This window comes from Mus caroli, unplaced genomic scaffold, assembly GCF_978045245.1.
Source record: "Mus caroli unplaced genomic scaffold, Mus_caroli_1 scaffold_7, whole genome shotgun sequence".
Taxonomy (NCBI): domain Eukaryota; kingdom Metazoa; phylum Chordata; class Mammalia; order Rodentia; family Muridae; genus Mus; species Mus caroli.
In genome coordinates, this window is record NW_028227262.1 from 55497121 (window position 1) to 55520092 (window position 22972).

General features: G+C 41.6%; 2 long non-coding RNA genes across 7 annotated transcripts in view; one reads left to right on the top strand and one right to left on the bottom strand.

Annotated features, from left to right (window-relative positions):
- The window catches only part of LOC115031311 (uncharacterized), a 395022-nt gene that overhangs the window by 58012 nt on the left and 314038 nt on the right, over positions 1–22972 (bottom strand). For 3 of the 6 annotated variants that reach the window (XR_003836931.2, XR_015047586.1, XR_015047584.1), the window contains 2 exons: positions 12196–12594; positions 2551–3039 (listed from right to left, as the gene is read on the bottom strand). This is a non-coding gene — a long non-coding RNA (uncharacterized LOC115031311). The remainder of the gene's footprint in view (positions 1–2550; positions 3040–12195; positions 12595–22972) is intronic. The other 3 variants (XR_015047588.1, XR_015047587.1, XR_015047585.1) reach the window with 2 other exon arrangements.
- On the top strand, positions 14546–22764 carry LOC147003881 (uncharacterized). The gene is made up of 3 exons (XR_015047583.1): positions 14546–14636; positions 20839–20958; positions 21858–22764. It is a non-coding gene; the product is annotated as an uncharacterized LOC147003881 (long non-coding RNA).

The following is a 22972-nucleotide window of genomic DNA, read 5'->3' on the forward strand; positions in this document are numbered from 1 at the left end:
TGAAAGACTGTGTTTGCAAAGTGTAGAGGGAGAGGGTGTGTGGAATATCCCTGAGGCCATAAGAAATTCAAACCAAAGAAACTAAAGAATGTGAGGGTTATACAACATGATGAGTACAATAAAAGCCATGGAATTCTCCACTTTAATAAGTTTAGCATTATAGGAATTTCACCTCAATTAAAACATGATAAAGACAACAGTATTGGGTATGTATTTCTGATAAGAACAGCATAATAAAAGAATGCATATGTACATACGCTATTGGGTTTACAGGATGCTGAAATGTCATACATTTGAAAAGAGGAGCATAAAGAACACAAATAAAAATGGCACAACTCTCAGGTTAAGTAAAGATACCAGACAGCAACTGAAACCTTCAGGAGGGACTGGAGCAAATCACACTTGGTGAATGGGAAGGTCAATCTAATACCTTGTAAACATGAACTTATGTGAGTCTAGATCCTATATAATATGTACAATATGTAAAGTAATAACTAGAATTCATGTGAGGTTTGTAACATATAAATGGCAATATATAAAGGTTTAAGATTACAAAATATGGAGAGAGTGCCAGGTGATGTCAGGGGTGTCTTGGGGGAAATCCCCAAACATAATAGGTCATTGGCATTCCTCTTTGTTGCCTACTGGAACTTGATATTAAGACCCTATTGCTGAAGAAACAATGTTATTTGGTCACAGGACATGGAGAAATAAAGTTGGTATTAACCAGGAAGCTTTCTCTCTGCTGTGGAGATCTCTCCTGGAAGGAGCTATACACTGCAGGCTGCTGGGACAATAGTCTTACTCAACGGTAAACTACTATAGTAACAGCAGTGTGACAAGCTATGTTGATGGGTACAATAGTGACACAAATATCATGGCATCAACCAGCTGCTTTCTGATTGGATTTAAGGACTTCCTTAAAAGAGGAAATTCATGTCTGATATTACACATCTGACCAGAGCCTATGTTTGAGGATCTCACAAGCTCCATGGGTGAACTTATCATTTTTCTAAATGGACTCTGTAGTGAACTTATATTTCTATACCCCTAGATTAGTGCAGCTACTACATCCCATAGGCGAAGTTTCTTTATGCAGTAAATATCAATTAATACAGAAACTCACGATCAGTAAAAGTGTAGAGAACAAGAATCCGTGGCATGTTCAGTCATTAAGTGGGACACCGTATCACACCCATCCCTCCAAAGCTCGGGAGCATTTTGAAAGAGGGAGCAGAAGGATTGTGAGGGCAAGAGGCTGGGGAGGACTGGAGGGAAGCAAGTCTTCTGGATATGACAAGACCAGCGCACAAACTCTCAGCAGCTGTGCTTGTCTGCACAAGACCAGCACAAGATCAAGCCAATCAGCATTCCAGCACGAGAGGAAGGGTGTCATAAGTTCCCACCCCTCCAGGAGCAGCTATTGACAGTTGGTGGCTTCTGGGAAAGGAGGAGTCCATATTCTTTAAGGGTGTGGCCCCAACTATATTAACCATGCATTAATGCAGGACTCTACACCTATGAGTATATAGGCAGTATAAACTGGACTCTCTGGTATTTTAAAAAAGAAAGACTTAAAGTTGAGAGGGGATAGAGAGTGAGAATAGATTCAGGAAGGGTTAGAGGAAGAAGCAGGAGTAAATATGATTTTAAAAATATTGTATTTATGTATAACATACTCAAAGAAGTAATAAAAATGTACTTTTAAAATCAAAGAAATGAAAATGCTATACTATAAAACATCTAGTTCTTATAAAGGGAGGCAGCAAAAGAAGGATAAAAATCTATGAACAACATTTGAGGCATGGAAAGTCAAAAGCAAAAAGGCAGAAGTAAATTGAACCTTAATTATGAATAATTACCTGATCTAGTCAAATGGCAGGAATTATCAGACTGTATTAAAACATGAAACAAGACCCAACTATATGCTGCATAAAGAAAACACACTTTAGAAACAAAGATTCTTGTAGGCTGAAAGCAGGAAGAAGGGAAAAGAGGAGCCACGCAAACAGCAACCCTGAGAGGCTGCATTAATATCAGACAAAAGGGACTTTGAAATAGGAGCAGGAGAAGGGAAGACCACCCAGGAAGAAGACTGGGGTATCAGGGAGCAGAAAGTGTGGGGTGAGACTCTGGAAATTCTCATGTTAAGTAGGACAGAGAGGAAAGAAAGGTTTTTGGAAGGAAAAAAAAAATACTAGAGCATTTTTCTAGGCCATGGTAGAAAATGCACACATTAGAACCCTTTAGACCAAGACACAAGAGTGCAGGCAGGGAACCATCTGCTCCTTACTGACCATGCTGTTTGACAAAGGATGAAATGATAGACAGTAACAGTGACTTCCCAAGCCAGCGGAATAATAGAGCAGAGGTGAATCTAAACCCTTCTTTCTTTCTCTGTCTCTTTCTGTCTCGTCTTCCCCTCCACCTCCTCACTGCCCCCCCCAACTCTCCACTCCCCTCTGTCCCCTGTTCCTACCTCTCCTCCTAGTTCCCATCATCCTTATAGGTCTTTGTATTGGTTAAGGTTCTCTAAAAATAACAACTTACCGAATGAATCTCACTATGTATTGAAATGGGATTTCTTAGACCAGCTTCCAGGCTGTGCTCCAGCAAGTCCAACAAGGGCTGCCTGTGAAGGAAAGGTCCAAGAATCCAGGAGTTGCTCAGTGCACGAGGCTGAATGCTTCAGCTGCTCTTCCGTGTATGCTGGAATCCTGAAGAAGCAGACTCTAATGCCTGTGAAGGAATGAACTTGCTACTGAGGCAAGAGCAAGCAGACAAAGCAAAAAAGCTCCTTTCTTCCATGTGGTTAGAGGTGGATCTTCCCACCTCGAAAGATCTGGATTAAAGGTAAGTCTTCCCACCTCAAAGATCAAGATTAGAAGTGGATCTTCCCACTTCAAAAACAGGTGTTCCCCACTTGGAAGTCTGAGTTAATTCCAGTTGTAGTCAAGTTGACAAACAAGAATAGCCATCACAGTACATACCACTATTTTCAAGACCTTGAGATGGTAGAGGCACAAGCTGCCTGAGACCCTGGTGGAACATTAAGATTCTGAATCAGTGGAAGAACTCCAGATGTTCTTCATTTATCTATTCCTTTGTGGATGACTGGATAGCTTTCCTAGATTTTAATTTCCTTATCTTTCAAAAGAGAAGTCACACTCGTAGGGAAGATGTAACTTCTAAGGAATGAATGAGAAAAGCACCCTACTTTCAGGAGTTTATACATTGTATTGAAGACCACAGGCAGTCTATCAGGGACTTAAAGCCCCAAGGAGATCCTAAGGACTTTTTAAAAGTAATGCCCCTTCAGTAAGAACTTGCTCCATAGGTAGAGAGAAGCAATTAGGGAGAGTACAAAGCCTCTAGTACATTGTGTGTTAGATGCTAAAGAAGACCCACTCTAAACCTAATAGTGACTTCAGATGTTAGGACCCACTAATGTTTGTGGGAAAGCAAATGCACAGGCACTCTCTTGCTATGGAAATGCCAATGATTCCTGACTGCCTGGACATTCCAAGTGCTGCTGTTGATGCATGACATCAGTGCCCTTGGGTGGCTTTTATTTGGAAAAGCCATTAACAAACAGATCCTTTCATTCTCAGAGGTCCATGAGAATTCAATAGAGATAAGCTGAGTTTATGGTTTATATCCTTCATAATGGTTTCCATGCTTCCTCACGGGCATTATCTGCAGTAAGAATCTGACCCCAGTGCTAGTCTACCACAGTAGAGGCAAATTCCTTTATTTAAGGAGGAGGAAGAAGAGGAGGAGGGAATAAAAAGGCTCTTATATACAGAATTGTCTCTAGTAATGGTAAAAAGTAATTGTTTAGAATAGTAAATCATTATCTCAGTAAATACAACCAGAGCCAGATCTTCTTGGAACATAAGCAATGATAAGAAAAAAGATTAGACAGCTTGGAAAGCCTGCCGTGGGTTAGCGTAGAATGTCTCATGCAATTTGCAAATGAAGAGTGAAGGGAACATGGGACAGTGTAAGGAGATTTATCGGTCCCTGCCCACGGTCATGCAAGTATGGGAGGGTGAGCTACACATTTTGTTATATGTAAACTCCAACATGTTATGCTGTTGAACTGACCTCGAGTTTCATGTCACACGTCTCATTTTCGTTTTCAGTTCTTAGTATTTGGGCACAGTAAGAATTCTGATGTTCAGCTGAAGGGGACCCTGAGGGTTGTTGGCTATTCTTTTTTTTTTTTTTTTTTTACTGTCAATAGAAGAAAGATTACAGATGATATGCCCTGCTATTCTGCTGATTTGATATAGAGAGCATTCAGATAGTTTGGTGCTCATGAAAAAGACTGAGTCACTATCAACAATGCTCTTTGTAGGACGTTAAATGAACTAAATTAGACTATTAAAGCACACGGAGTGAGTCTATGCTCCCACACATGTATGTTTATGTGGGTTCACATGAATGTATAGGTACCTGTACATGTGTGGAAGCCAGAGATCATTGATAGGTATAAGTCTTCAGAAACCAATCACCTTGATTTGAGACATGACCCTTGGACCATTGATGCACCTAATAAATGAGACTGGATGGCCAGCAAGAGCCAGCTGTCTGTCCCTATTCAACACTGGGATTACAAATACGTGCCACCACCATTCTTGACATTTTTAGGTAGGTTCTGGGAATTGAACTCAGGGCCTCATGCTTATGCTACAAATACTTTGCCAACTAAACATTCCCCATCCCCGTTATCCTCTATGAGTTTGGTGTTTATGATATGGAAAGCAAGGAGCATCGTGACTTCTCAGAAGCAATTATAAAGGTGGAGGGAGACTAGAGGGAAGGGGAAACTCTAAACTCTCACTGTTATAATCCATCAATCTTTACATAGTTCAAAAACATCTTTAGTTTTTTTTTTTTTTTTTTTTTTTTCCTTCTACACGCGTTTATTGGGAGAGCTTGATTGCAGAGGCGAAAGACCTTTTGCCCAGCCCTGGTGCTGCTTTATATAGGCCTAGGAGAGGCGTGTCTCACACCCGGATTGTGTTGTGTTTGGTTGATACTTACAACCTCATTTGCATTCTTACATCTGATTGGTTACTTTCTCTCTTATCTGATTGGTTACTTTCTCTCTCTTCTGATTGGTTACTTTCTCTCTCTTCTGATTGGTTACTTTCTCTCTCTTCTGATTGGTTACTTTCTCTCTCTTCTGATTGGTCAATTTTGGTCAATTCTCAAAACCTCATCTTGGCAAAAAACTTTTCTGCCTATGTATGCGTGGTGGCCAGCAGAAGCCTGTGCCACTTTGCAACAGCACATGTGGCTTCCCACATCTCCCCCTTTCTGTTTTAATAAAATGAGGCTGGACTAGGCCTGTGCAATTATGTCCATCTGCTGTGGCTCCTGTTTTAGGTCGTTCCTCCAATGTCACAGTCTTTTCCCGTCGTAGGGTAACCCTATCGCCACCGGGCCCCGTGCCTTAGGTTGGCCTGTGCATGAGGAAAGTTGCCCGTCTCTGGATACCCCAGAGCTGTGTGACAGTAACTGCTAAATGACCTAGGGCGAACTCTGCAAAAGAGGCCAGCCAAAAAATGAATTAGTGGGGAAATCATGATCACCCTGTCGTATGCATCAATGTGCAAGGGCTGATCAATGATTGTTGAGTCTCTCTCATGCGCAAGAGCAGAGAACTCAGATGCCGACTAATTCTTGAGTATAGATAACCAAACTTTGGGGGAGGCGCCGTTTTCAATAGCCAATAGTGCCTGAGATATAATCACCTTGTCACGTTTTTGTTGTGTTCTAAATTTGCATACCAACCAGAGCATGAGCGCCAGTCCACAGCATATGGCAGCACCAAACAAAATCACTCCCACCCATTCCTTAAAGTAAGAGAAAGCAGAGGAAAGCCAAGAGGTAAAGTCTCCAAAGGTCACAGGTTCCACTCTGGTTCCATTAAGGTTCAGGATCTGTATCTGCAGCCTCTTCTGCAGCCTGTCCAGCTCCTGCGACCAGTTTCCCTTCAGATAATTCGATAGGTCTGTACTTTTAATAAAAGAATTATTAATATACCTATTGGGAGTAATGCATACATGCAGAGTGGATGCTACACAACTCATTTGAATGACATCCATCATCTGTTCCATGTTATGCTGTAAAATATCCACTCTCTGATTCACTAACATTAATCCTGAGGCGAGATGGGAATCCACCCTTTGCAGAGTGAGCAATGCCTCAGATGTTTTTTCTGCTATCTGACTTATGGTATCAGCACTATTAACTTGATTGGCCATAGCAATTCCTGCGGTAACCGCTGATGCTGCAGACACTACAATGGCAGTGACAATGGCAGCTGTGATTCCAAAATCTCTCTTCTGTCTAATTAGACTCATTATTGGGAACTTCTCTGGATCTGCCTCAACAGGTACAAGGACCAAGATTGGTAGCTGTACCACTAAGGCTAAGGATTTGGTTCCATTCCAGCATTGCGACAAAAAACAAGTGATATTTGTACAATCTAACCATTCTGTATCATTTTGAAATTCAGCCAATATAAAGAAAAATGGAGGACTAACACAAACTTCTACTGGAGAGGTAGTCATATTTCTGATAATTCTATTAGTTGTCATATTATCTAAATGAGCAGAGGTATTGGAAAGTGTGGCAGAAACATTCAGTATCTCATGAAAGGTGCCAGTCAGCAGTGCAAAGGCTGACAGACTGGTACTAGCACCTGCCTCATTACTTAAAATCCATTGGTAATATGGCCAAATATTTTCTTTTCCTGTAGCATCTTCCTTATCATTCATTACAGAAAAATCTAAAGGAGGTGACAAAGCAAAACCCTTTGCTATTTCTTTTCGAGGAAAAATTTTTGATTGACAAGGTGAAAAAACTATAGGAAATGTGAGGTCCGGATGACACCAGGGCACGCTGCGTTTAGCAGTAGCATTGCCAACAGGCCATCGTGATCTTTTGGGAATAGTCACCTTTCCCTTTATCATAATAGTGGTGATGTTTATAGGTGAAGTTATATTATTTCCAACATCACCTGAGCCTAATTGCTCTCCTTGGACGACTTGCGTTAAAGCATTAAGTAACACTTCAGAGCTCACTTTTGGATAATGGGGTCTGCCCAATTAGAGATAACCTTTTTCTTTAAAAATATACAGGGTGTAAAAGGTCTATCCACATCATGCACAAAGCATAGTGTATAATTTAAATGAAAACTCGTACTATTATACACCCGTGGCTCTTGAGGTGTTTGTCGTGCACAAGGCGCATCCAGAAAACATTCTGTTGCATAAAACAAAGGCAAGGTGGAAGAATTGGAATGTACCGGTAAAGGTACTGGCCATGATCTTACTATGGCCCACAAAGGTATACTTATCCCGGTCTCAATCATCAGGAGCAGGAATAGCAGGATCATCTTGGGATTCATCTTGCTCTTTTACGGTCCTTGTCAGTCGCGTCGGGACCCAAAGTGGATTTTCTTCACCCTGTGGAAAAACACAAATAGCTCCCCGGGATCTGATTAAGATAGGATCCGGGCCATACCATTTATTATCAAGGATATTTTTCCATTTGACCATTTCATTGGGCGATTGAGGCCATTGTCCGTGCCTTTCGGCTGGTGATCTTCCAGCATCATCCAATTTTAAAAAATTAAGAGTAAATATTGTAAGGGATAGAGCCATCTTTGGCGTCATAGCCTCTATTCCCCCTTTCTGTTTTTGCAAATATTGTTTCAAAGTACGATGAGCTCTCTCAATGATGCCTTGGCTACACACCTACCACACTGGAGGACAATATCTCGAGCTTCTGTTCGTGTGAGCTTAAACTTTTGTCGTAATGTAGAAGCAGGGACATGATAAAGTTGATGAAAATTTTTTGCACTTTCTATAGAATTGTGTGATAGGAAAACCGTATCTCTGGTGGCTGAATCAGCAATTGCATTACCCTTAACCATAGGTCCAGGTAATGATGTATGTGCTCTAATATGTTGAATATAAAAGGGATGCTCACGCATCAAAATACAATTTTGTATTTTCCTCAAAGTTTCAGTTACTGGACTAGACTGCTTAAAATTTCCAACAGTCTCTAACATTAGTACAGCATTAACCACATAAACAGAATCAGAGATAATATTTATGGGCATAAGAAATCTTTTAAAGACTTCTAAAACCACCAAACATTCTACCAATTGAGGGGCTCCTGGTGTAAATTGCAACCTTACAGCCTTTTCATTAATCACATAACTTCCAATTCCTGTTTTGGATCCATCTGTATAAATATCAATGGCTCCCTTTATAGGAGTGTTAGCCGTTACCTTTGGAAGTATCACTGGATGTAATAACAGAAAATGTAATAAAGGATGTTTAGGATAATGATTATCAATTAAACCAGAATAACTGCATCTAAGAATAGCCCATTCATCTATAGTCGCACACAACGTCTGCATTTGTGCAGCAGTATAGGGGACAATTATGCTATCCGGCATTTTTCCAAAGTGAGTAATTGAACTTTTTATGCCTTTATGGGCCATATTTGCCACCATGGTGGGATAATGCTCTATAGTCTTATTAGGGGATATGTGTGGATGTATCCATACTAGAGGACCATCTTGCCATAATACAGCAGTTGGCAAGTTTATGGTTCGTAATATGCATAGGCAAAAAGGTTTTTGCTCATTTATACGATTTAGCTGTGCTGTTTGGATTGCTTCTTCTACCTTCCTAAGAACATCAGAAGCCTCAGGTGTTAATTGTCTCAATGAGGTAATATGTGATTCACCTTCTAAAATTTGAAATAGAGGTTTTAATTCCGAAGTAGGGATCCTTAAATAAGGTCGAATCCAATTTATATCTCCTAATAATTTTTGAAAATCATTTAATGTCTTTAGATGATCTTTTCTTATACTAATCTTTTGTGGGGTAACACACTGTAAAGTAATAGTGGCTCCTAAAAATTGACTAACATTAGACTGCTGCACCTTTTCTGGTGCAATAATCAAGCCATTATTTTTTAAAGTTTCATTAAGAAAGCCATAAGCTCGCTGTATACTTTCTTCTTCAGGTCCACAAATCACAATGTCGTCCATATAATGACAAATTTTTAAGGAGGGGAAACCATCTCTGACTGGTTGTAAAGCTTTTCCTACATATAATTGACATATGGTAGGGCTATTTGCCATTCCTTGGGGTAACACTCGCCATTGATACCTTTTATCAGGCTCCATATGATTAACAGAAGGTAGGGTAAATGCAAATCTAGGTTTATCTTTCTCGTTTAACGGAATGGAAAAGAAACAATCCTTAATATCTACTACTATAATTTTCCAATCCTTAGGTAGAGCTGAAAGTAGGGGGAGTCCTCTTTGTACAGGACCCATAACTTGCATTTGTGCATTAATGGCTCTGAGGTCATGTAACAATCTCCATTTACCTGACTTTTTCTTTACAACAAAAATAGGGGTGTTCCAGGGTGATTGTGTGAGTTCTACATGTCCCAAGTCCAATTGTTCTTGTACTAATTCTTTAGCTGCTTTTAATTTCTCAGAGGATAAAGACCACTGAGGCACCCACACCGTGTCCTCTGTACACCACGGAATGGGCAAAGGCTCCTCAGCGGCCCCTAGAAAAAACCCAGCCCTTTCTTATCTGCTTTTACTGTGGCTTTAACTGGTGAAATTCTACCTTGTAAACTTTTTCCTAGACCTAGTCCAGGTATATATCCCATTCCTTTCATCATTTCCTTGCTTTTCTGAGAATAATCATTAGTCAGTATAAAGTTCATGGCTGACATCACATCTCTTCCCCATAGGTTTACAGGTAAAGGGAGTACATAAGGTTGAAAAAGCCCTGTCCTTCCTTCTTTATCTTTCCATTGTAAGGATTTTGCACTTATAGTTGGGGTAGCCTCATATCCTAATCCTTGTAAGCTATGTGATGATTGATTAACAGGCCAAGAAGCAGGCCACCAATTACTAGATATAATGCTTTTATCTGCTCCTGTATCCATTATACCTTGAAAGGTTTTTTCCTTCTATTTGTAAAGATGTGTACTCTCTTTTCAAACCTACTCTTTCCACCCTTTGTACACTACTTTTGCATATCACCTGTTTTCTTATGTTGTTTAGAATAACTCTAAACTTGAATTTCCAATTTTAAGCTAACTTTCTGTTACAAGCAAAAGGCTGCCTGCCCCTTTAAAAGCTCCATTTGCAATCGGCCCTCAACAGGGCTTTTTCAGCTGTACTTGACTCCCAGCCACCTTGCAGCTAACTTGTCAATTTTTGCTGTGCAGACTGAGACTGCTTTTTTTTTTTTTTTTTCAACATGAAACACAGAACAATAATCATTCAATCATCCAAGCATGAATTGACAAACATATAGACAATTTGGTGCACCAAAAACAGACAATAGACAGCTTAAAGGGACACAGATATCCTAACCAGAGCTAAGAATCTCTCCATAGGAGTCAGAGAGGAAGCAGGACGTCTCCCGTTTTCCTTCTGTCCCTAGGAGGGCTCTGAAATAGCTTATTTTCATTTTTTCTCTTTCTTCTGGGAATTCTGCACAGTGGCTGCTTCTAATAGTTACTCCTCTTTCCCTGAGAGCTATCATTAAGCCTTTGATGAAGGCTGCCTCTTTAGTCAAAGTCCTCGAGAGGAGGGTAAATTGACTTAATTTTTTGTTCTTCATTTTTTATATTATCCTTTATATTATCCTTTGTATCTTTATATTATCCTTTGTATCTTTATATTTTATATTATCCTTTGTATCTTTATTTTTAGCTTCCTTTCTTTTTCTTTTTTTTTTTTTTTTTTTTAAGTTACTTATTTTTCTACGCGCGTCTTCTTTTTCCTTTCTCTCTGTTTCTGATATGCCTTCCTGGTACTCCTACACCTACTGCGTAAGAAAGCATACCTCTCAGAGACTTACCTTAATTTCTTTATACTTACCGGTACCACCGTTCCTCAGCTGAAGAGTTCTGAATCCGTGCGGTCGAATCCTTCTCAGCAGCCTGTTTTGCAGGAACACTTTATTAACACCGCTCCCCAGCTGAAGAGTTCTGAACCCACGCCGGATCCTTCTCAGCAGCCTGTTTTACGGGAACCTTTATTAACCGCTCCTTCCCCGCGATGCAGTTCTGAATCCTCCCTGTAGCAGGGGGTCTTCGCTCGTGCCTGAAGATGTTTCGTCCCGGGTTCTCGGCACCACTTCTTGCGCGCGTCCGACTCGACCAGCAAGAACGACGCTGCAACAGGATCCTTCTACACGCGTTTATTGGGAGAGCTTGATTGCAGAGGCGAAAGACCCATCTTTAGTTTTTTAATTAAACATAGATGGTGCTATTAAGAAAGAGAAAATTTGAGCTAGATAGATGGCTCAGTGGCTAAGAACATTTGGTTGCTCTTCCAGAAGACCTGGTTTCAACTCTCGGTCCCCAATGGCAACTCACAACTGTCTATAACTCAGGTCTTCTGACACCCTCACACACACACATTGAGGCAAATACCCAAGTACACAAAATACAATTAATTTTTTTAAAACTGAAAACAAAAATTGTTGACATTTATAGTCAATATTTTTATCACCAAAAGTGTTTACTTTGTATATGCAACATATTGATATTACATCAAAGTATAACATCCATTCTTATTTCTAAAGACTATGAGCCAGCTTGAGTGTAACACATTTATCTGAGTATAAGTGAAGGATAATAACGCTGAATATAGAAACCACTCTTAAAACACAGCTTATTTTTACTAGAGCCTAATCATTTTCTTAAGATTGTTTTTATTTCATTGTAAAGATTTTATCCCTTAAAACTTCATTCATTGAGAATCCTGTATCATTATAAGCTGCTTGGCTTCATGCTAAAGCTTTACTGTGGCGATTCTTCTCAATCACAGCAGCATTACCTTAAACTACTCACATCGATGTGTCAATAGGCCTGTGTCACATGACCTTTAACTCCCCAAATCCAAGAAACCACTGACTGCAAGAAACCACTGACTGCATCTATGCAACAAGAGTATCTCCTGTTTTAGGAGAGTACCAGTAAAACAGAAACAAATCACTTTCCCAAATGCTTTCCTCACCACTATCTAGTCATTCTTCCCTGTGTAACCTTACAACAGAGGCACCACCAATGTGGCTACTTAAAGGAGGAAGCAGGGGTTTACATGTGTGTGAGGGGGTAGCTTACAGAAAGGGCTACATCAGGAACCACTCACTGCCCATGTCAAGCTGGGATGAGCCCTGAGTGTCTTCTGCGGATGGGCATTTCCTTCTCAGTGCCAATGATCAGATCAATGGTGCTTCTTAAACTGTGGAGGAATCCAAAGCAGGATTAACAGGAAGTGACTTCCTTTTCTTTTCATTCAGTCAAATAGAATAGCCATCAGCTTCCTGCAAGGCAGCAACATTAGTAAAAAGCCCAATAGCATCAAATATTCTGGTCATCATTCCTGGTTTGAAAGGCATCCTTGGAATCTCAGTATTATCTCTTCTAAACGGAAAGGAACATAACTCACAGGTATTTCTCTCATCTTGGAACGTGGACTCCTTTGTGAATCTACAGAAGTAATGCTGTAGTTTCTCGTCCCTAAAAAATACACAAAAATAAAAAACTTCCATTAATTATTCCTGTCCATAAACCTACTTTTGCCTGTTCAGGTGAGTGGGAACAGACCCAAGACCATGAAGTTGCCTGCCCATATTCCTGTAACTCTGACCTTGGTTGCTCGTCAAATTCTTCACTGCTGCCTTTTACAAGAAGTGGTAGGTGTCCCACAGCTACCTGAAGAAATCACATTCAGGTTCTGCTGTGGTTGGTTCATCTTTCCTCACCCAGAAGAAATCTTCCCCATTGGTTTTACCATTGGGAAAGTCTCACGGAATATTGTTTTGCTGGTGCCTTCTGTGAAGTGGCTAACTTTCAAGTGGTCCTAGCCGTACCCGGAATACACAATATTTCTCTGGCGTTTTTATGATCAAGCCCATTTCCCTTCTCAGTACTGAAAACTCATGTATACACACAACATTTAAATCCATTTTCATTTTGACCGTTGTGATCTCCACATGGCTTTCCTCAAGACAGATATTTCTACTCCACACTATTTATTGTTTTTATGTCAGTTCTATTGGGAGGGGAAGATGGACCAATGGGTAATAATGATTCTTTTTATAAGAATGAGAACCTGAGGCCAAATCTCTGGAATTCACATAAAAGTTAGAATATAGCTACCTACGACTGCAACCCCAGGCCTGGGGGAAGCCACGACAAGAGGATCTCTGGGGTTTGCTAGCTACCAGCCTAGCTCCAGGTTTGATGAGAAACCCTGTCTTGAAGTAGTAAGATAGGGAGTGATAGCCTCCTCCGCCCTCTGCACATATATAGCATCCTGTGCACCAGTGTGCCCCTCCCCCCACTATAAAACTAAAAACTCTTAGTACCGCTACTCAATCAAGTGGTTTCCCTTCAGAAATTACCATAGTTTTATCCATTTTTCGAAGCAGAGATCACTTCTCCCTGGATTCTCTTTTGATTGCTTACATTAAACTCCCCATCCACTTTTCTTCCCGATTCTTTTTTTTTGTTTGTTTGTTTGTTTGTTTTTCAAGACAGGGTTTCTCTGTATAGCCCTGGCTGTCCTGGAACTCATTTTGTAGACCAGGTTGGCCTGAACTCAGAAATCTGTCTGCCTCTGCCTCCCGAGTGCTGGGATTAAAGGCGTGTGCCACCACACCCAGTTTCTTCCTGATTCTTAAAGCTGGTGGGGCTATGTCCATGTAGGTGTTAGTGGTTGATCCTCCTTCCCTTTTCATGCAACCACCACTTAGTACTTCCAAACAGGTTCCTGGTGCGTTATTGACTCTGTCCCACCTCTGGGTGAGCCAGTTTAAATGAAGACTGGTTAAAAAGAAAAAAAAAAAAAAGAGAGAAAGAGAAAAAGAAAAGAAAATACCATTCTTCAAAAGAGCCCAAATTACTGGACGTTTTAGTAATTGACTATTAACAGTAAGCCCCCACACATGCTGAAAACATGGAGTCTGCCTTTTCTTCCACTGTAGAGAAAGCATTAGACAAGTGCCTTTCAGAGAGATAGGAGTGTAGTACAGACCAAACCAGCCAGGCTCTTTGTGTAAATGCACATCCCAGGAGCCTAAGACAGAGAGTATCTTCCATCTCGCTGCTCAGCCCTAAAAGCCTCCTGGTTGTAATTAAGTACTTCAAAGTCTTCCACACACCCTTTTAGAAATGACTGCCCCAATACAAAATGATGTCCAATCAGATGTAAATCATCCCACAGCAGGGAGAGAGATAGGCCAGGGAAGCAGCGTAAGCCTTTGGACTAATCAGAAAGTCTGGTCCCCTGATGAGGATTTTCGTTTCTTCTCATTTGTCATTCCAGCCACTGAGGTCTCAAGTGGCCAATTTGCTCCCTATTGGTAATCAGCTAGTTATTTTTACTCTCAGTCCTCCCTCTGGGACTGTCAGAAGACTCAGAGCAATTCATCGCCCATTTGGGCCAAACTCTTCTATGACGGGAAGTGAAGGAAGAAAGATATTCTTCTGCAAGAGATAAAATCAAGGAATATTTCATCATTTATATTCAGTTTTTAAACAATGATTTCCCCGATGAGGTAAGTAAAAGAATGACACAACTGGGTAGATGTGGGGGAGAAAAAGAGAGAAAGCCCCAGGCTATGTACATTATGCAATGGAAATGATCTCCGGCTGGGAAGTCTGCTACTCTGAGATGACTTGTTCTTAGATTGTCTTTACAACTCCCAAAAGAGCATCGTCTTACACTCATTACTTACTTTGGAGGAAGCTGCCTCTGTGAAAATTATAAATGCAGAAAGGAGCATATGAAGGCTGTAGGAGACATTAGTGGTTATCCTAAACCACACTGCCCTGCCACCTGGGAGGAAGGTAGCCTCTGACGGTTATTTGGTCTGAAAAAGGACAGCTACTATGTTACAGACCATCCCTCCTTCATTCCTGACCCCCCCACCTCTCTATTTCCCCCCCCCACACACACACACAGGACTTCTCACTTACAGCATCTCACTTTAAAGCGCTTCTTGCATTTCCTTTCTTCCTTCCCCCTAGCAGTTGCTGTCTGTCTCTAACAAAATCATTTCCAAACATGTTTTTAGGTGTTCCATTTCTCCGAGTTCACCATTGGAAGCCAGGCAAAGGTTGACTCTGCCGCTCACTGCAGCTGACTCTCTGATGTTAGTACATTGTCTAATGAGTGGGCGTCTCTGTTGGTCTCTGCTCAGATTTCCCTCAGCTATTCTAAAAGCCCAAATCACAAAGCCTCAGGGCCAACTGTTCCCCATAGCCAGTGGTTCATATTCTCCAAGTCCAGGCTCAGCCTTGAGAGAGATGTTAGTATGACACAAATTGGCATTTTCTTGGCATTTCCTTTGCCCATAGCCAGCTCTTTATTCCTTGGAAGGAAGCTGAGAGTTGAATAGCCCTTCTAGCTGTTTCCTTAGTGACTGAATTTGGCCATCAACACGATCTGAATCTTGAAATGTTTATCTTCCCCCACCAGCCTTGCTGTCTTGAACCCTTTCCTGTGTCTTTACAATTTATAAATGCCATCCTATGTAACTTTACTTTTAGGTGTGCCGATCTATAAGGAGAATGCAAAGAGACAGAGAAAGCACGTTTACACACCCATATCAAGTGTTCTACCTTTTCATCTGCTAATTCCCTCCATGCACAGCTATTTGCACACTGGGTGATATCACCCAACAGCTGTCTTGGACTGGAAACTGAAATGCCTGTAGATTTCCAGTCTTTTGTCTTACCTACCCAACAATTTGTCTCCTTTCCAAAACACTACATTAATAAAGGAATGTTTGGCTCCCTTTGCTGAGAACTGAATCCTATAGCTTTAAAGAAACCATTTCACAACTTACCTAATGTTTTAGTATAATTGTCTAATTTAGTCTGTAATTGTCAAATTTAATTCCAAATTTGCTTTCAAGAATCATTAACTGTGATGTCTTATGGGTATGAGCTTTACTATTTAGTGAAAAAGAAAAATAGATTTTTATAAAAGTTTGTTTTCCAATCTGCAGTTTGGAGAGAGGACGTGTGTGTGTGTGTGTGTGTGTGTGTGTGTGTGTGTGTGTATGTGTGTGTGGAGTGTATACATGTGTATGTATGTGTGCGTGTATGTGTGTATGTGTATGGGTGGGTATATATGTGTGTGTATGAAGGTGTGTGGGATTGTGTATGTGTGTGTGTTGGTGTATGTGTGTTGGTGTATGTGTATCTATGTGTGTGTTGGTGTATGTGTGTGTGTGTTGATGTATGTGTGTGTTGGTATGTGTGTGTGTGTGTGTTGGTGTATGTGTGTGTTGGTGTATGTGTATGTGTGTGTTGGTGTATGTGTGTGTGTGTGTTGGTGTATGTGTGTAGGGAGGTGTAGTGGGAGGGATGATACTTTATTTGCCCACTGTCCCCAGGTTGACCTATATGAGAACCTTTATCTCTGGTATATTATAGGCTTGTTGATCCCTTAGGTACAATTAACAAAGCTTTCTGTGTCCCATTTTATACAAAAATTAATCAGTTTAATTACTTATTACCCTTAATGAGTATCATTATTATCCATTCTTACTAATTGACATAATATTACACACATACATACAATTGCTTTCTCAGTGAAATATAGATTTCTGAGGCTCTTTCTCTTCCTCCTGATCTACTCTTTCATCTTGCTCTCTGTCATTACAATATCCATCCTTTGCTCCTTGTCTCTATTTTGGTCATTGCTTTCATTCTCTTTATACTTCAAAACATTTGTTTATGTGAGAGTGAGGCCGTTGCCACTGAATGCTTCTCCAGACTACCACTGGATTATCTAGGGACATGCAAACATTAGTTGCAGCTCAATACATTCCTACAAACCTTATCTGTTTAACCAACACCTAGACTGAGGGAAAGAATCCAGAAATTGAGAGCACTTGACCTAATCATAACAAACACAGTAGGAGCTCACATTCTGCTGTCTCCCTACTCCCCCTTTAGCCATTTACTTTTACAGATTTAAAAAAAAAATGCTAATGAAAAGTTCAGAAAGAACAATCCAAGCCCAGTGAAATTCAACAACAGAACTGGTCCTGAGGATCAGTTAAAGAGAACTCGGGCCTATGATCTGAGACCCTATCAGAATTTGTGCCTGTCTATTCTCAGTTGCTAAAAGAGCCTTCCTGTGAGATCGATCAGTCCCTCACAGGGGACCGAGATCTCCCAAGCAGTCAGGATTGCACCCCTACATCAGGCTTCCTTGCAGGAAGCTGTCATACTTTCTACAAAGCCATTTCTTAGGGTTTAAATGAAGTTAAAACAGCATGTCTCTACAGGGACTTAAAGTCTTGCTTTCCCTTGGGGTCCTTGCCTTGAAAATGTCAGTGAAGCTCAAAAATAACAAGGGAAAGGCTCCCTGGCTAAAGACCAATCTCTAGTACAATGATTACATCATGAGCTACATCATAGAAATGTTTTCCTGGTTCTTATATAGAAGCTGACATACAGGATTGTACTTGTCTTCCGCTCGTGTTGAGATCGTGTGCAGATGTCAAACTTTCCTGTTCTGAATGGGTACAAGCTGTGATATTGCCATTCAAGGACTTCCAGTAGCGGCAAAAGGAAAATTACGAACCAACTCCCCTCAGAGAGGAAGTGCCTATTCAAACAGCCGCTGTTGGCTGTGAGCACAGGCAGCGGTTACCTCCTTCCTACCAGGAATGGCCCAGTGTCCAGCACTGTTGCTTCTCCAATCACAGGCTGTTAAGATTGGCATGGTGAGAGGATGCTTGGCAAGTGCAGCGTTTGGCAGAGCCTCATTTACCCCATAAGTACTCTGGGAAAGAATTAGCTACAGGCATTTTCCCCAAAGACAGAATTGTGCATGTTCATTGATTCTGTTTAATTTATAACAAATACCTCTGAAGGGGGTGGGGGGACACATATAGCTTGGAAATCTTCTACACAATCTATTGACAAATGTCTCCAGGATTCCCCTCTGTTTTTCCTCACTGCTGGAATGGAATGTGACCAGGCAAGAGGTACTACACACACTGCAGACAGGACAGGCCTTTGCTATGTCCCTCTCCCATTTACGTCTAAGATTAAAGAAAAAGTGAGCAGAAATACCATTTGGTTCATATTTTTATTGCCTCCTAAAAGCCTCACTTTATAAGCTCTGGTGTCTGCTCTTTGCCCGGGTCACATTTGGGATGGAATAACTGGAGATTCCCAGAAAGCCCCTCCCTGATTGCTGTTCCTTTCACCTTTCCCACAGTCCTTGTTCTTGAGGTCAAGACACTCTTGATTGTGGCAATGGGGCTGTATTCCTGCCAAGAGCTCTGCCTCGATGTCACTTGAGAAATACTGGACAGATGAATTCTTCTCATCACTACTGACTCCAAAGTAGGCTGTCCCTTCCGTGGAAAGACTGATGACGTTTCAATGTGGCCCTTACAGGAATCTCCTTTCAAACCACAAGTAACCGTCATGAGGATGGTGCGTTATTTTTCTAGTTGGTGTGATAAGATACACGAGAAACAGCTTAAGGGACGATGGCATTATTTTGGCTCACAGTTTGAGGATGCAACAAGCTCACGTGGTGTGGAAGGTATCGTGGCAGGAGCCTGAGGCACCCTCAGCCAGGAAGAAGAGAGCAATGGATGCTGCTTCTCACTCAGGTTCCCTTTTCATATGGTTGGGTCTCCCCACACTCTAACCTAATCTAGAAGCTTCCTAATGGGCATGCCCAGAAGTCCATCTCCTCTGATTCCAGATCCGATCAAATTGGCATTATTGACTGTCACAGATGGCATTTAAGTTATTGCTATAGCATCATTACTTTAACCTTCCTGCAGTTTACCTTCCCATTTGTAGGCCTTATCTCAAGCCTGGCACTGGGCACTGGACCAAGTGGACAGCTTTTAAGAGGGTACACATAGTCCCTTCCCTACAGAGCCCCATTTGCTAGGACACAGACACTATGCTGGCAGATATATCTAAGTATGATAAGTGTAGAATCTTAGCAAGAAAGGTTCCAAAGGACTGGGAACCTGGGTCATCTCATCAGATACTTTCCGGTGCACTTCTCCTAGTGAGGATAATACATACTGGCAGACACTGGAGCACAGTAAGGTCTCATTATTATGTCTCCCGGCTGTAGTAACAGGTCCTAAGGTGGGCACCTTCTAATGAGGCTCACATTACACCTTGGGGTAAACTTAAATCCAAATTAAGACAAGAATATAGAGGAAGGGAAACAGGCAGGCAGAGAGAGACAAGAATAGAGGAGAATCAACAATAGAGATGTGGGGGGAGAGAGAGAGAGAGAGAGAGAGAGAGAGAGAGAGAGAGAGAGAGAGAGAGTGCTGAACTTTCAAGTAATCCTATTGGCAGACATTCTTCCTTGTCTGGGAGAAAACATACATAAAACTTGACTCCAGACACCTGGACATGAGTCACACATCATGCTCCCAGCACACACAAACTCTGGCTTTGGACATGCTGCCTCTGTGTCTTCATTTGTACTCCAAAGACTGGGCTGTTTCAGCACTGGAATAAGATAAGCAAGTTAATGCCCAGCAGCCGTGCTTTCAGTGTGTAGGAATGCTTTGAAACACTCCTCTTCAAAGCTCCTCATGTAAATGAACGTGTGTCCAGTGCATGGAAAGGACTTTCTGCCTTGAACTTGCTGGAGTTGAAAGGCAAACAAGGCTGTGGAACTCTCTGGTACGCAGAGAGAGGGAATGTGCAGGTTTTCCTCTGCAATTTGTTTTTTACCATCTCCAGTGTGTGTCTGTGGTGTTCCTAATGTCTCCAGGCTTGCTCACATCAGTCATTTCCCATCTGTGCTGGTTTCTCTCTCTCTCTCTCTCTCTCTCTCTCTCTCTCTCTCTCTCTCTCTCTCTCTCTCCTTTCCCCTCTCCCCTCCTCTCCCCATCCCCCCTCACATATTCCTGTGTATCTATGCTATCTAGTGACCATATTCAATCTTGCAGGAGTCATCATGTATGTTCTTTGGCCTCTGTTAATTAATGTCCTCATGAGACTATAGGGATATAGGGCATCCTTGTTGTCCGAGTATACTTACACTTGGCAAGCAAAGTTTTCCTAGACCATGTTGCTCTGAAAGCCCATGGAGAAAAAGGATTGCAGCATGAGTAGAGGAGGTCAGACTTAGGGGAGCCCATTGATGAAAACCGTATTTGCCAAATCAAAAGCAATACTCCATCAAGTTTGGGAACAGTTAGCTCTTCTTGAGTACCTAGAAGGATGACAAGCTTCCTATCTTCTGTGCTGGATTATCTTATTCTACAGTTCGTTATCAGGAAAGAATTCCTCTTGGGAAATGGAGAACAATGAACTTTTAGGAACTGCTCCACTTTAGATTTCAGGTGACCCCCCCCCTCCTTCCTCCTCACCCCCGAAAGGCTTGTTGTAAAACTTTCCCTCTCTGGCTTCTGGTGCTACTGAGAGTTGATTGAACCACAGAAACTCCACATTCATCAATGGATCCATCTATTTATGGATTTGTAATGTGATATCATTGGGAATGCTGGAAACCTAGAAGGTGGGGCCATCTTGAAGGAAGCAAGTCACTGTCACTGGAGTGTGTCCTTGGTGGCTTTGCTGGGTTGATGAGTGCTTTGGGCACCCAGGAGGTGAACAGCTGTGCCCTCAAATGCTCTTCCATTGTGACCTTCCATCTTACCACAGCCCATAAATAACGGAGCCAGCTGAATGTAGGCTGTAACACCTGAAACTATAAGCCAAAATGTATCTCCTCCTTTTTAGTGTTCTCTCAGTTATTGCCCTTGGGAATGGTTTCTCCAGATCTGTTATCTGTCCTGCTCAAGATCAAACCATCATCAACCACCATGTTTTAAGAGAGGATGGCCAAGAGCAGAGAAAGAGGTAAGCATCCTGATTTGGATCATCCGGTCTCTCAGGGAGTGAGAAGGTGACTCTTACTTGAGTCAGGGATGATTGCCCCACAGTTCTTCTTCTCTTTACGGACCTCATCAATCCTAGAAAGAAGGATGAACAAGGCAGTGAGGTAGAAGGTCAGCTTGGTAAACAGGCAGCCGGATGTGAGGAAAGGCAGATTGGTGGAAGGAAAGGCAGAATGGTGGAAGTCTGAAGAACAGAGCTGAGTTGGATCTGAGTATACAACCCAGATATATATCACTTAGTAACTGTAATCTTGAACAGTCTGTTATCCTTGTTGAGACCCAACTTGCTCATCTGAGAAATGGATATTGTTATAGAGCTACTGTAATGATAATTGTAAGTCAAATTACTGAGAAAGTACTCACCATAGCTCCTGACATATAGTAGGTACTTAATCTGTAATAGGGTTTTTTGGTTTGTTTTTCATCCATCCATTTGAGAAGCCATTGTGACCACTGGATAGTTTAGATCTCTTAAAATTTCTTCTTTCCTCAAAGGGGACTTTATCATTGACTATTGTCCCAATTGCCCTATTCAGACTGTAAGCCACTCTCCTCCCTCGTATGCTACTTTGCTTCTATCCCATGGGACGTTTATGTCTAGTGGGTCACACAGTCGACTTAGATTCTTATGTCCATTCTGTCTCATTGTGACATGGACTATCGCCGGTAACACATTACTTGGAAACATTACTCATAGCACATGCTAATCAATATCTATTGGTTGAACTAAAGAAGACTGAAGTAAGCAGTTGAGTATGGGTCCAAGGCTGGTGTTTCCTGACATTATGAATGTAATATTTGGGAAATCCCCATCAGCTTGCTTTCTCCTCCATAAGTTATTAATGATGCTCTTTTTTTCAGGCTAGACATAGAGCACCACAGACCAAGCATGCTTACCAATGGCATCTTACTGTCTTTGTAAATGAGAAAAGGATTGGGGAAAAAACATCAAGAAGAATCTCCATCCATGCCACAGGAACATAAGTGTAGGCTTCGTGATCCCCAGAGAGACAGTGAAGACACATATATTGACAAGAAATATTCCTGCAAATGTCTGCAGTCTGGTATGGTAACCAATATGAAGAGGCAGGGGCGTTGCCAGTTTTCAAGATCATCACCACTGTAACCACAGGGACAACTGTTTCAGGAGGCAACATTAGAATGTGCCTGTGTACCTTTCCCCTGCTTCAGGGATATAAAGATGAGCAACATCATTACCATGGCCCAGCGCAGGGCCCTGAGCAGGGCTGTGCCCTTCAGTATCTCAGGGTTATTACCAAAAAGCAGTTCCATGAGGTCTGAGACTAAATGGTGGGCAAATTATTTTTCCACTCGAAGAAAACTATATAGCAGCAAGTAGAGATGGCGATGATTCCCACCAATCAGAGACTGAAGGGAGCTAATCCCTGTAGAACACTGGGCCAGATCTCTGGGGCAGGAGAACTACTAACCAGAGCAATCAAAACACATGCTGAACAGTTTCTTGATTTCTAAGCTGGAATATGCACAAATAAGCCTTCCAGACTTCTCTAGCCTGTCATTTGGTGGCCAGTGAGAAGTCCAGAGGCTGTCATAGCTTTGGCCGACAGTTTAAGTGGTGCCAGGATTGTGTCAGTGTGACTGGCCACAGACCTGTCATGTTCCTATGAGTCTGCCTTGTGATGGAAATGAGAATCATTGTCACTGGCTTAGAATCTGATAATCCCACAGTTTCTCAAATATAGACCAAAGCTTTTCCTGCCAGCAGGCATCATCATCTATGTGTGTGTGTGTGTGTGTGTGTGCACTCTCTCTCTCATGTGAGCGCACTCATGCACTATTGTATCCCCGAGGCTGGGGGTGTGCAAGAACGATATTCTGTTTAATGAAGAAGGCAGCCGTCACATTTCTCTGTTCCTTCCACTCATATGAAAACTTTAAGATAGATTATTGGGATGCATTAAAAATGAAGTCTGGAGATGTGGGGAGATGACTCA